Source organism: Paramormyrops kingsleyae, chromosome 3 (genome assembly GCF_048594095.1).
Source record: "Paramormyrops kingsleyae isolate MSU_618 chromosome 3, PKINGS_0.4, whole genome shotgun sequence".
Taxonomy (NCBI): domain Eukaryota; kingdom Metazoa; phylum Chordata; class Actinopteri; order Osteoglossiformes; family Mormyridae; genus Paramormyrops; species Paramormyrops kingsleyae.
This window is the reverse complement of record NC_132799.1, coordinates 40,546,484-40,558,950: the sequence shown is the minus strand read 5'-3', so window position 1 is coordinate 40,558,950 and position 12,467 is coordinate 40,546,484.

Here is a 12,467-nt window from a genome sequence, read left to right as displayed (position 1 = left end):
CCTGTGGGCGGCCTGTGTCCCCGTGCAGACCACTGAGTAAGGTATTCACCTTCTTGGCTGATCGGGGATGCTAAACATCCGCAGGCTGTCCATACGTCATCATCTTCCCCATCTTCTGTGCATAGTGGAACGGATCGCACTGTAGATGGTGGAACAATGTCCCTCTTTCTGTACCCAGTAAGGTCGTAGTCGTTGAAGTGTGGTGGGAGGCATGACTGCCTCCTGACACGCACACCGGGTTCTTCTTCCATCCTCTGGGACATAGGTGGTCTGTAGTGAGCTCCTATCCGGCTCGAAGGACCATTAAAAGGAGGCAGGGCTGTGTATGCTTGCCTCTCTGACTAAACCTGACTTCTTTTACTGGTATGGGAAAGATTAGCCCACCACAGGTGATCTATCAGAATCACGCAGGGTCCCAGGGTCCAGTTCAAACTCTTTAATGAACAGTAAGCATTTCAAACAAGCTTCCCGTTGCTAGGTCAGTACTCCTGCGTACAGACTTTACTTTGCGTGTGGTTTTCCTATAAAGCAATATTCAACAGTAACACAAATAAACCAAGGTAGTTGAAACTTATATGCAAAATATTACAATATAAAATACAGATGTATGTTATTCTACAACATACTCCTTAACATATCCTTTAGGCAATATTAAGCCCCTGAGCATCAGGCCTTTATAGCCTTATAACTAACTATGTGGTTATCTAACTACTCCACATGTCCATAATTTAGTAAACATTATTATACCAGATTAAACATCAACGCGTTATAGAAGGTTTAGATGGTTTAGGCATAAACAGGCTAGACTTTCTATATTGCTTAACAGCTTCATTATTACCTCTCTTTAGATCGTTAGGCTAACAGAATATGGGCATGGGCAAATTAGCATGGTAACCGCGAGGAAGCGCACTTACTAAACAACCATTAATGCTACAGTACGTTCACACCGCAAGCGTCAAAGACGCCAGCCGTCGCTCCCGCCGCCCTGAACGTGACGCTAGCCAACGCCGGAGACGCTCTCTGACATCATAGAGTGGGCGGGGACAAGGCCACTCAGAATGCCAGGCTCTGAGAACTTTTTAACGACAGTTCTACTAAAACACACTAATGACAAACACTAATGCTATAAATAGGTTTAACATTACCGACAATTTGCACTGTTTTCTCTGCTATGGCACCAAAATTACTACAAAAAAATATATTATGCACTTCACCATCTCACCTGGAACACCGATTGTTTCGGACACTCTGGTCCATGCCTCATTTTTTTTATTTATGTCCCTGTATGCAAACAGAGACACATCATATATAACTGGGTACCCGGCCACAGCAATAATAAGTCTCTCCTTCATTGTGCCTAGGAACGGTTGGGTCGGAACAAAAGTTTACACGCTTATGTTCTGCGGCGCTCTCTTTAGCGGAGCATCTCTACATTCCCATTGGTTGCTGCCCAACCGCGTCACAGCTCATTACCATAAAGTTGACTGAATTCAACTTCTGTCTGACGCTCCCGCCGCCCAGATCGCGACGCCCCGCGCCGCGCCGCTCCTCGACGCCTCCCGACGCTCCCTCCCATAGAGAATGAATGACTTCCGGTCGCTTTGACGCTCTCGCAAGAGCATCAGAGCGACGTGTGTTCTTAGAAATGTAAGGTTTCAATAACTGACACAAATATGTAATACTGCGTCTACTAAATCTATAGCGCTCGTACAAGTAATAATCCGGAAAATGCAACGGATCTATCCTGGGCCGAAGTACTTGTGGAACCTGTTGCCTTAAAGCTCTATGAATGACCTGCGCTCCTTCATCAACTGGATTATGAATAAATGGGTACGCCATGTTCATTCATGTAAACGCCTTCAATGCACTCCTTGTCATTTTATACTTTCTGAGTAATTGGAATTGCCTGCATGTAAACTGTAATAATTTTATATTGGAGGGTCGATGTGTGTGAGAGAGGGAGAGAACAGCAGCAGAATAATCCTAGCCCCGCAGAATGTCGTGCTGTGACAGGGCTTGTCCTTTGAAAAATGCAGGCGCACACAAATTTGTGCACCTAAAAAGTGCTAGGTGCACAATTTTTTTTGTGCACCCTAAAAGTGCTAGGTGCACAATTTTACCTTTTTTGTACGCCTAAAATGTGGTTGGACTTTGGTGCAATGGGTCAAAATGTACTTGTATTTGTACATATTTCTGTTTTTTGTAGTCCTAGTGTTAGTTGAGAATTTTGTCCTAGTTTTAATGTTTTAACATATTTTGTAGAAACCCATTTAAAGTGAATCACTTTTTATTGGTGAATAAAATTTGCAATTCAGAATTCAGTCTTTTTTGCATCAATACTTTGGAGATTGTCCTCAATTTGCAAAACACTTGCTGCAGAAGGCTCAGAGAGGAAGAGCACCATAATATTAAGATTATATGGGCCAAAACTTAGATATGGCATCCAATAATTTGTATGAGCCAAATTCTGTTTCTCCACTGAAATTGCATTTGTTAGCCAGTGTCTTCTCTGAAAACTTCATTCTTGGATGAAGAACACATCAGCAGTCGATCCCAGCAGCAGCCAATCCTTAACATGTATACAGCTAATACTATATAACTAGTTATGAAGATGCCATCTCTTAAGTGCTTGAGTAGTTTTGAGTAGGTTGCCTTCCAGGATAGAATCTGCAACTAGACCACAGGGTGAGTAATGACAGTAGCCAAGGATATTGCTGTTGGACTAGGACTAGGAGTGGGGATAGCTCAATATTAAGAGTTGGACAATAGGGTTGGGTCGATAGACGATGCCATCGTCCATCGCCGATGGCCGATAGACATCACGATGCTGAGCCGACATCGCGATCCTCCGCCCCACCCCCGCCGCAGCAGCAACCAGCTCACTAAAAACACACCACTTAATCACACTATATAGCCAAATTAAATGCATGCTTTCAATTTCTGCATCTTTACTTATTTTATTATTTTTATTATTATTATGAGGAAATAACAAGGAAGCTGTTAGCGATCACAATACAAATTACAGTGAACTCCAAACGAATTACACGAACTAGTTCATTTACATTAATAAATGAGGCATACAGAAACAGCAGAAAAAAAATCAAAATAATTTTAATTAAATTAGATTAAATAAACTACACCAAATATGCCTTTTTCATGGTTTTACCATAACGAACAGAACGTCTGCGCATCTTTTGCGCGGATAACTTGACCGCAAATCCTACACACCACTTCAGACGTATCTCGTGGCTGTCCTGGTTCATTCGGTCTAAAGCCAAAGTATTGCCAGAAAGGTGAATTTGCACCTTTTTTACCAACCGTTTGTCGACGCCATTATAACGACACAGATCACTGTGCCTATTCATGCCAGAGGCCCGCGGAAAAAGGTAATTTGTGTGTAACTTATCTTTATTTATTTATGGTTTGGTTATGGGTAAAACAAAGACCATGCGGGTCAGGTAGTGGAAACGGTAGGCTACAATTAATTAATTTGTTCCCCAAAAACGTTGCATTCTGACACGGATGACCCTTGCTATCCATGCTTTTTTTCGACGCCATTGTTGTCATGAATAATTCCGTGGAGCGTTGATTGGTCACGTGACAAATTATGAGGCGCGTACAATTTAATTCTTTTTTATTGATAGGCGCGCATTTCTTTGCGCAGCTCTTCACCATTTTAGGCGCGTGATGGCGTGCACGCGCAATTGCGCACCTTAAAGGACAAGCCCTGCTGTGACATCACATGGCTTGTCCAATCATATTCATCAGGCTAAGCTTCACAACTAACCTGCCACGGAGCAGGCTTGTCCAAGAGCATATGTTGACATAGTAACTAAGCGGAGCTTCAGGTTAGCCTCGTTTGTGGAACCGAATTTGGAAAAATTAAGCCGGGATTGTCGAAATAAGCCTGGCTTTTGAGGTTAGCTCGCTTCGTGGAACAGCCCCCGCGTATGGTTGTAACATGGGGAGAGTTGTAACGCCACCAATTCCACCAATCAGGAATAGGATGAGAGTCATGTGATCATTTCAGTGTTTACATACTCCCTCCCTAAACCCACATGATGGATATCAAGGCTGGAAACAGGTACGAGGCGTACATGCAGATTTTACAAATAAAAACCAGATTTTAAGGTAAGAAAGTATTTTTTTTGACCAAGACTATATTTTGTTTAGTATTTATACTATTGCAGATAAAATCATATGACTTAAATAAGATTAAATTGTAGTTTCTCAGGTGAACTGTGATGTATTTTTCCCCTGCCAATGTCAAACCACTATCCTACTACAGCTAGCTGAACAATAGCTAAGAGGGGTGGGGTGGGTTGCAACACATCTTTAAAAAGTGTTACAACCATCCCCTTACATACAACTGAGGACACTTTCTTAATTTTAATAATTTTACAGAATGTCTAGACCATGGAAAAGAAAGACTGATGGAGGTGTGTCTGCCAGTGTTTTAAAAAAAGCATTTGATGAGGTCACAAGGAAGGGCAAGTCAGTCAGGTCAGCTGCGAAGGCACATGGGATCTGCCATGTAACACTGAGCAGATACTGCAAATCACTGCAGAAGGTAGGTTACCACAGCAGGTGCAGAAGGTGCTGGCATTATATTTGACTCAGGCGGCAGACCTGTATTATGGCCCACCAAGCCTGTACTCCAGGGATACCAAGATTCATTTGTCAGAATAGTGACTCTGATTAAGAATACACACATACACACATTATTTTTATTAGACTTACATGTTTGTTTTTTTTCCACAGATGTATTGTAGTAGAGCGTTGATTAAGCATGCATACCATTAAGGAAGTTTGTTCTAGCAGACTGGTGGATTTGAGTTATGGTAAGGCACAGAGACATTGTTCTGGATTGTTTACTTATTTCAATAAACCTCTTTTTGAAGTATATAACATGGTGCAGCCAATGTTTTTGCTTCTTTTGTCTGACTGTTACAACTTACCCCAGCATGTGTTACATTCTTCCCCGGTAGTGGGGCAGGTTGTAACAAAGGAGCACCATGTATTTGTCATGAACTCATGATGTCTGTGATATTCTTGCAGAGGTTTGACTTGGTGCAGTTTGTAGTAAGCAAATGTGGCTACTTTATACAGGTCCTTCTCAAAAAATTAGCATATTGTGATAAAGTTCATTATTTTCTGTAATGGACTGATAAACATTAGACTTTCATATATGTTAGATTCATTACACACAACAGAAGTAGTTCAAGCCTTTTATTGTTTTAATATTGATGATTTTGGCATACAGCTCATGAAAACCCAAAATTCCTATCTCAAAAAATTAGCATATTTCATCCGACCAATAAAAGGAAAGTGTTTTTAATACAAAAAAAGTCAACCTTCAAATAATTATGTTCAGTTATGCACTCAATACTTGGTCGGGAATGCTTTTGCAGAAATGACTGCTTCAATGCGGCGTGGCATGGAGGCAATCAGCCTGTGGCACTGCTGAGGTGTTACGGAGGCCCAGGATGCTTCGATAGCGGCCTTAAGCTCATCCAGAGTGTTGGGTCTTGCGTCTCTCAACTTTCTCTTCACAATATCCCACAGATTCTCTATGGGGTTCAGGTCAGGAGAGTTGGCAGGCCAATTGAGCACAGTAATACCATGGTCAGTAAACCATTTACCAGTGGTTTTGGCACTGTGAGCAGATGCCAGGTCGTGCTGAAAAATGAAATCTTCATCTCCATAAAGCTTTTCAGCAGATGGAAGCATGAAGTGCTCCAAAATCTCCTGATAGCTAGCTGCATTGACCCTGCCCTTGATAAAACACAGTGGACCAACACCAGCAGCTGACATGGCACCCCAGACCATCACTGACTGTGGGTACTTGACACTGGACTTCAGGCATTTTGGTATTTCCCTCTCCCCAGTCTTCCTCCAGACTTTGGCACCTTGATTTCCGAATGACATGCAAAATTTGCTTTCATCCGAAAAAAGTACTTTGGACCACTGAGCAACAGTCCAGTGCTGCTTCTCTGTAGCCCAGGTCAGGTGCTTCTGCCGCTGTTTCTGGTTCAAAAGTGGCTTGACCTGGGGAATGCGGCACCTGTAGCCCATTTCCTGCACACGCTGGCTCTGGATGTTTCTATTCCAGACTCAGTCCACTGCTTCCGCAGGTCCCCCAAGGTCTGGAATCGGTCCTTCTCCACAATCTTCCTCAGGGTCCGGTCACCTCTTCTCGTTGTGCAGCGTTTTCTACCACACTTTTCCCTTCCCACAGACTTCCCACTGAGGTGCCTTGATACAGCACTCTGGGAACAGCCTGTTCGTTCAGAAATTTCTTTGTGTCTTACCCTCTTGCTTGACGGTGTCAATGATGGCCTTCTGGACAGCAGTCAGGTCGGCAGTCTTACCCATGATTGTGGTTTTGAGTAATGAACCAGGCTGGGAGTTTTTAAAAGCCTCAGGAATCTTTTGCAGGTGTTTAGAGTTAATTAGTTGATTCAGATGATTAGGTTAATAACTCGTTTAGAGAACCTTTTCATGATATGCTAATTTTTTGAGATAGGAATTTTGGGTTTTCATGAGCTGTATGCCAAAATCATCAATATTAAAACAATAAAAGGCTTGAACTACTTCAGTTGTGTGTAATGAATCTAACATATATGAAAGTCTAATGTTTATCAGTCCATTACAGAAAATAATGAACTTTATCACAATATGCTAATTTTTTGAGAAGGACCTGTATAAAAGTTTCATGCAGCAGCCAGAGTTCTCACAAACACTAAAAAATTTGATCACATCACACCAGTCTTATCCTCCCTTCATTGGAAGTCTCGGATTGACTATAAAATATTGCTATTAACCTATAAAGCACTGAATGGCCTTGCACCAGAATACCTTAGTGATCTGCTGACCACATACAACCCCCCACGCTTGCTTCGATCTCAAGGTGCGGGATATCTGCTAGTACCTAGGGTAGAAAGAGCTACGGCAGGCTGCAGAGCTTTCTCCTACAGAGCTCCTCAGCTGTGGAACGGTCTTCCACCGGATGTGCGGGTTTCAGGCTCACTCTCAATATTCAGACTAAAAACACACCTATTTAGTTTAGCTTATAGGGACACTAGTTCTAATTCTAGCTAACTTCTCACTCCCAGTTAAACCTATAGTGTGAGGTGTAGAGCTGGGTGGGGATCGGTGCCATTGGCTTTGGATAAACTGAATTGACAGTGCTGTCACTGTAGCTTCACAATTGCTTGTGGGATTGGAGTGCTGACATTTCAGGGACTCCCCATTCCTGCATTCCCACCTGCCTCTCCCTCCTACTTATGCTGCCATAGCCATATCTGCCGGAGCATTGCACTTCATATTGCACTCATCTACCTTTTAGCACTGCCTATAATTTCCCTTACTTTGACTAATTGCATTTTTTTTCCCCCTACTTCTCCTGGGGGGTGCTGCCGGGAGACCTCAATCTATCAAGATGTCCAGCCTGTAGCAATGACATCCGTGCATCCAGCTCGCCAACGTCCGTGCATCCAGCTCGCCGTTCTGCCTGTGTCATCTTCCTTGTATGACCCGCTCCCTGCCTTCTGGTTGCCTGGCGATTGGAGGGAGCGTTGGCACCGACTTGCCATCTCCCCCTGCTCACCGTTTGTGTCTCAGACTTAACTGTATTTGACTCTCCCTGCTGGCCCCTGGAGGATGGGCTCCCCCTTTGAGTCTGGTCCCTCCCAAGGTTTCTTCCTTCTAGGGAGTTTTTCCTTGCCACTGTCGCCCATGGCTTACTCACTGAGGGCTTTGGGTGGGAATGCTGTAAAGCGCTTTGAGACAATGTAATGTTGTGATAATGCGCTATACAAAAATAAATTTGTTGTTGTTGTTGTATTTAGACAATGATAGTAACAGTAATTATTATATAATAATTGAACTACATTTAAAAATAAAGATTTCTTATTAATTATTTTAATATTAATAATAAACTATTAATACATTTGTCGCACCAGCGACAGCGAGCGACCACGCTCTCCTTAGCTAAGCCACACCTCCCTTCGTTATATAAACCCCGCACGACCGTCGCTCAGTGCGAGGTATTGTATTATGCAACTTCCGAGCAATTCTCTCCTTTGTCTGTGTTCCAGCTCCGATCCGCCCGACTCTTCTTGCCCCCGCTTCCCGCACTGCCTGCTCCGTCCCACTCCGATCCGACCCAGCCCTGATTTTCCCTCGTGTTCTCTCCCGGTGTCTCCCGTCTACGTCTTCGGACTGACTCCCTGGCTCCACGACCTTCCTGCGCTCGACCCAACTATTCCTACGGATATTCCTCTTGCTTTGGTGTTTTGTGTTGGACTGATTTCGGTTTTGACCCTGCTTGTCTTTCGATCTCCCCTGGGGACTGCCCCAAATAAAGACTGTCAAGCTCTACCAGAGAGTCGTGGTGTTACAGAATACCTCGCCGCACCGATGGACGTGCAGGAGCAGGTGCGCCTGATGACCTGGGCTACTGCTCTCTGGGCCGAACGAAACCCTCTACTCTTATCTTCCCGAGATTTCCAGGAGGCGTTCCGGGAGGTCTTTGATCACCCTGCTGTTGGAAGGGACCTTGGAGACCAACTTCTGGACCTGCGACAGGGGAACCGATCGGTTTCAGACTTTTCCCTAGAGTTCCGTACAATCGCCGCCAGTCTGGACTGGCCTCCTGACTGCCTCCAAACCATTTACCGTCGCCCCTCCGACCAGAGTTAAAAGCGGAGTTAGCGTGTTGGGGGGCTACTCGGTCATTCGATGACTTTGTCCGGCTATCCATAACCCTGGACAACGTTGTCAGAGAACAGCGTCGATCGGCTCAGCCCCCCCTCAAGGCTCCGGTCATCCCTCCACAGCGTCCCGAAGAACCAGAACCTATGACTTTAGGACGCGCTCCACTGTCCGCCGAAGAGCGTGAACGACGTATGAGGGGAGGTCTGTGCGTGTACTGTGGGGCGACAGGTCATTACCTACGCAACTGCCCCACCAAACCTTCACGACACAATCAGGGGGAGACTCAGGTAAGAACCTTGCCCTTACCGTCCCTCACCCTAACTCAGATGACAGTTCCTGTAGAACTAATCGGGGGAACCAGCTCGGTCCAGAGTCTAGCCCTGGTGGATTCGGGAGCTGCCGGGAATTTCTTGGATAGGGAATTTGTTCATCACCATAACTTCCCGATAGAACCCTTGGAGCAGCCATTGTGTGTACGGGGCATAGATGGTAACCCCTTGACCTCCGGTAAAATAACGTCACAAACCGGTCTGGTAACTTTAAAGGTGGGGCTGTTTCACAGTGAAGCGATCTGGTTTTTGGTCATTACCTCTCCCCGGGATCCCGTCATCCTGGGGTTCCCCTGGTTAAGGGAACACGATCCCCAAATCGGGTGGAGAACAGGAGATGTTCAAGCATGGTCCCCCTCTTGTTTCCACCGCTGTCTTTCTGTCCCTTGTCGTGTTTCTTCCCTAGAAAGTCCTCTTCCGGAGGATCTCACCGCAATCCCGGAGGAATATCGTCAGTTCCGAAAAGTATTTAGTAAAGCTGAGGCTTATGGGCTTCCTCCGCATCGATCTTCCGATTGCGCAATCGAAATCTTGGATGGAGCGACTCTTCCTCAGAGCCGCCTCTACGCTTTGTCTCGATCGGAGGAGGAATCCATGTAAACCTACGTCTCGGAGACGCTGGAGCAAGGGATCATCCGTCCGTCCACTTCTCCCGTTGCCGCTGGATTTTTCTTTGTGGAGAAAAAGGACGGGGGTCTCCGTCCATGTATCGACTATCGCCCGCTTAATGCCATAACCAAGAAGAGACGAGAGCCTCTCCCTCTTATTCCGTCAGCCCTCGAACAGCTTCGACTGGCTATGGTGTTCACCAAATTGGATTTACGGAGTGCCTATAACCTCATCCGAATCCGAGAAGGAGACGAGTGGAAGACGTCCTTCCTCACTAGCACTGGTCAGTACGAATATCTTGTGATGCCCTACGGTTTGGCTAATAGTCCGTCTATTTTTCAAGCGTTCATCAATCATGTGTTTCAAGACATGTTGAACAGGTTTGTTATTACGTACATTGACGATATCCTGATATATTCAGAAGATACGATTCAGCACGTCGCCTACGTCCGGCAAGTCCTTCAGCGTTTGGCCGATCATCAGCTCTACGTGAAAGGGGAGAAGTGTGAGTTTCACCGGTCATCTGTTCGGTTTTTGGGTTACTGCATTCGACCGGGAGAAGTGGCTATGGATCCCGGTAAGGTGCAGGCGGTCCTCCAGTGGCCACAACCCACCACCATTAAAGAATTACGAAGATTTCTCGGGTTCTCCAATTTCTATCGTCGTTTTATCCGTGGCTTCAGCACCGTGGCAGCTCCCCTACCAATCTTTTGAGAAACGACGGAAACAAGCTAACATGGTCCCAAGTCTCCTCCCTAGCCTTTACAGAATTGAAAGAGAATTTCTGCACAGCCCCGGTGTTGCGACAACCCGATCCGGAGAAGCCCTTCCTTGTTGAGGTGGATGCCTCCGAGATCGGTGTTGGAGCTGTGCTCTCACAAAGAGACGAAGAGTCAGGTAAAGTACACCCCTGTGCATTTCTCTCCCGGAAACTGTCGCCCGCCGAATGCCACTACGACGTGCGGAATCGCAAACTACTAGCCATAAAGATTGCATTAGAGGAGTGGAGGCACTGGCTTGAGGGAGCTAAACACCCCTTCCAAGTATTCACGGATCATCGAAATCTGCAGTATTTGCAATCCGCGAAACGTCTTAATCCCCGTCAGGCAAGGTGGGCTCTCTTCTTTACCCGCTTTGACTTCCAGGTTTCTTTTATCCCCGGAACGAAGAATGTTAAGGCGGATGCGCTGTCCCGCTGTTTTCCCAGTCCCAAGATGACCATGGACCCTACCCCGATCCTGCCTCCCGCCTGTTTCGTCTGTCCCATCCAGTGGGATCTGGAGCGTCAGCTCCACCAATACAACGAGGGACATCCTCCGCCGGCAGAGTGTCCACCCGGCCGTACGTACGTCCCGTCTCAGCTGAGAAACTCCATTCTCCAGTGGGTTCACACATCCTTAGGCTCTGGTCACCCCGGGGTGGATGCTACCACCCGCCTGGTTTCGAAGCATTACTGGTGGCCCGGCTGGAGACGTGAGACGTTGCTTTACGTGTTATCTTGTCCTGTGTGTGCCCAAAACAAATCACCCACTCAACTCCCTACGGGATTGTTGCACCCTCTTCCCATTCCCACGCGCCCATGGTCTCATGTGGCAGTAGATTTTGTGACCGACCTACCCTCTTCATATACGACCATCCTAACAATAATCGATAGGTTTTCGAAAATGTGTCGGCTCATTCCTCTGCCAAAGTTACCGTCCTCTCTGGAGCTCGGAGAATTACTGATCCAGTGGGTGTTTAGGTATTACGGAGTACCAGAGGACATAGTGTCAGACCGAGGACCCCAGTTCACCTCCCGAGTCTTCCGAGCTCTCTGTACTAAATTAAATATCCAGCTGAGCCTCACCACGGCTTATCATCCCCAGGCCAACGGACAGGTAGAGCGTCTTAACCAAGATATCGGTAAGATCTTACGATCCCTCTGCTCCACTCACCCCCAGGAGTGGGCTCGCTATCTTCCTTGGGCAGAATACGCCCGGAATTCGCTCAAGAACCCGGCCACGGGATTGACACCCTTCCAGTGCGTGCTGGGTCTACAACCTCCGCTGTTCCCCTGGACCCCCTCTCACACTGGGGTACCCGCAGTGGACCATTGGTATCGGAAATGCAACCAAGTATGGACCGCCACACGTCGGCAGTTGTGTAGAAAAGCAGCTCGGACGAAGGCACAAGCAGATCGGCGCCGGCGTCCGTCACCGACGTTCAGCCCAGGGGACCGAGTGTGGCTTTCGACCCGACATCTCCGACTTCCCCGGGGCCGTAAACTTGCTCCGAGATATATCGGACGCGAATCGGCCCCGTGACATATCGTTTACTTCTGCCCAGAGTGTACCGCATTCATCCTGTTTTTCATGTTTCTCTTTTAAAGCCCGTTCGTTAGTCTCGCTCATTCCCCAGCGGACGCTCGAGACCCCCCTCTTTCGATCTCCCCTGGGGACTGCCCCGAATAAAGACTGTCAAGCTCTACCAGAGAGTCGTGGTGTTACAACATTTAATAATAATAATATTGTCGTGCTCAGCGGGGACTGAACGGAGAGAAAGACGCAGACGTCAGGGTATCGGAGAATACGGGGTTTAATTACAGGTAAGGCAGGCAAAACGCAAACGGACAATACAATGACCGGACTGGCGAAACAAACTGAAACGCGGACTAAATACAGAGGACTAAAGACAACAACCAGAAACAGCTGATCACACAGGGATCCCACACGAGGTTAACGAGAGGGAAGTGGCACACGGAAGGAGCGGACAATCGGGGCAGGACACGTTGTTTTTTTTAACTTTACACATTGTTTGGATACATTTATTTTC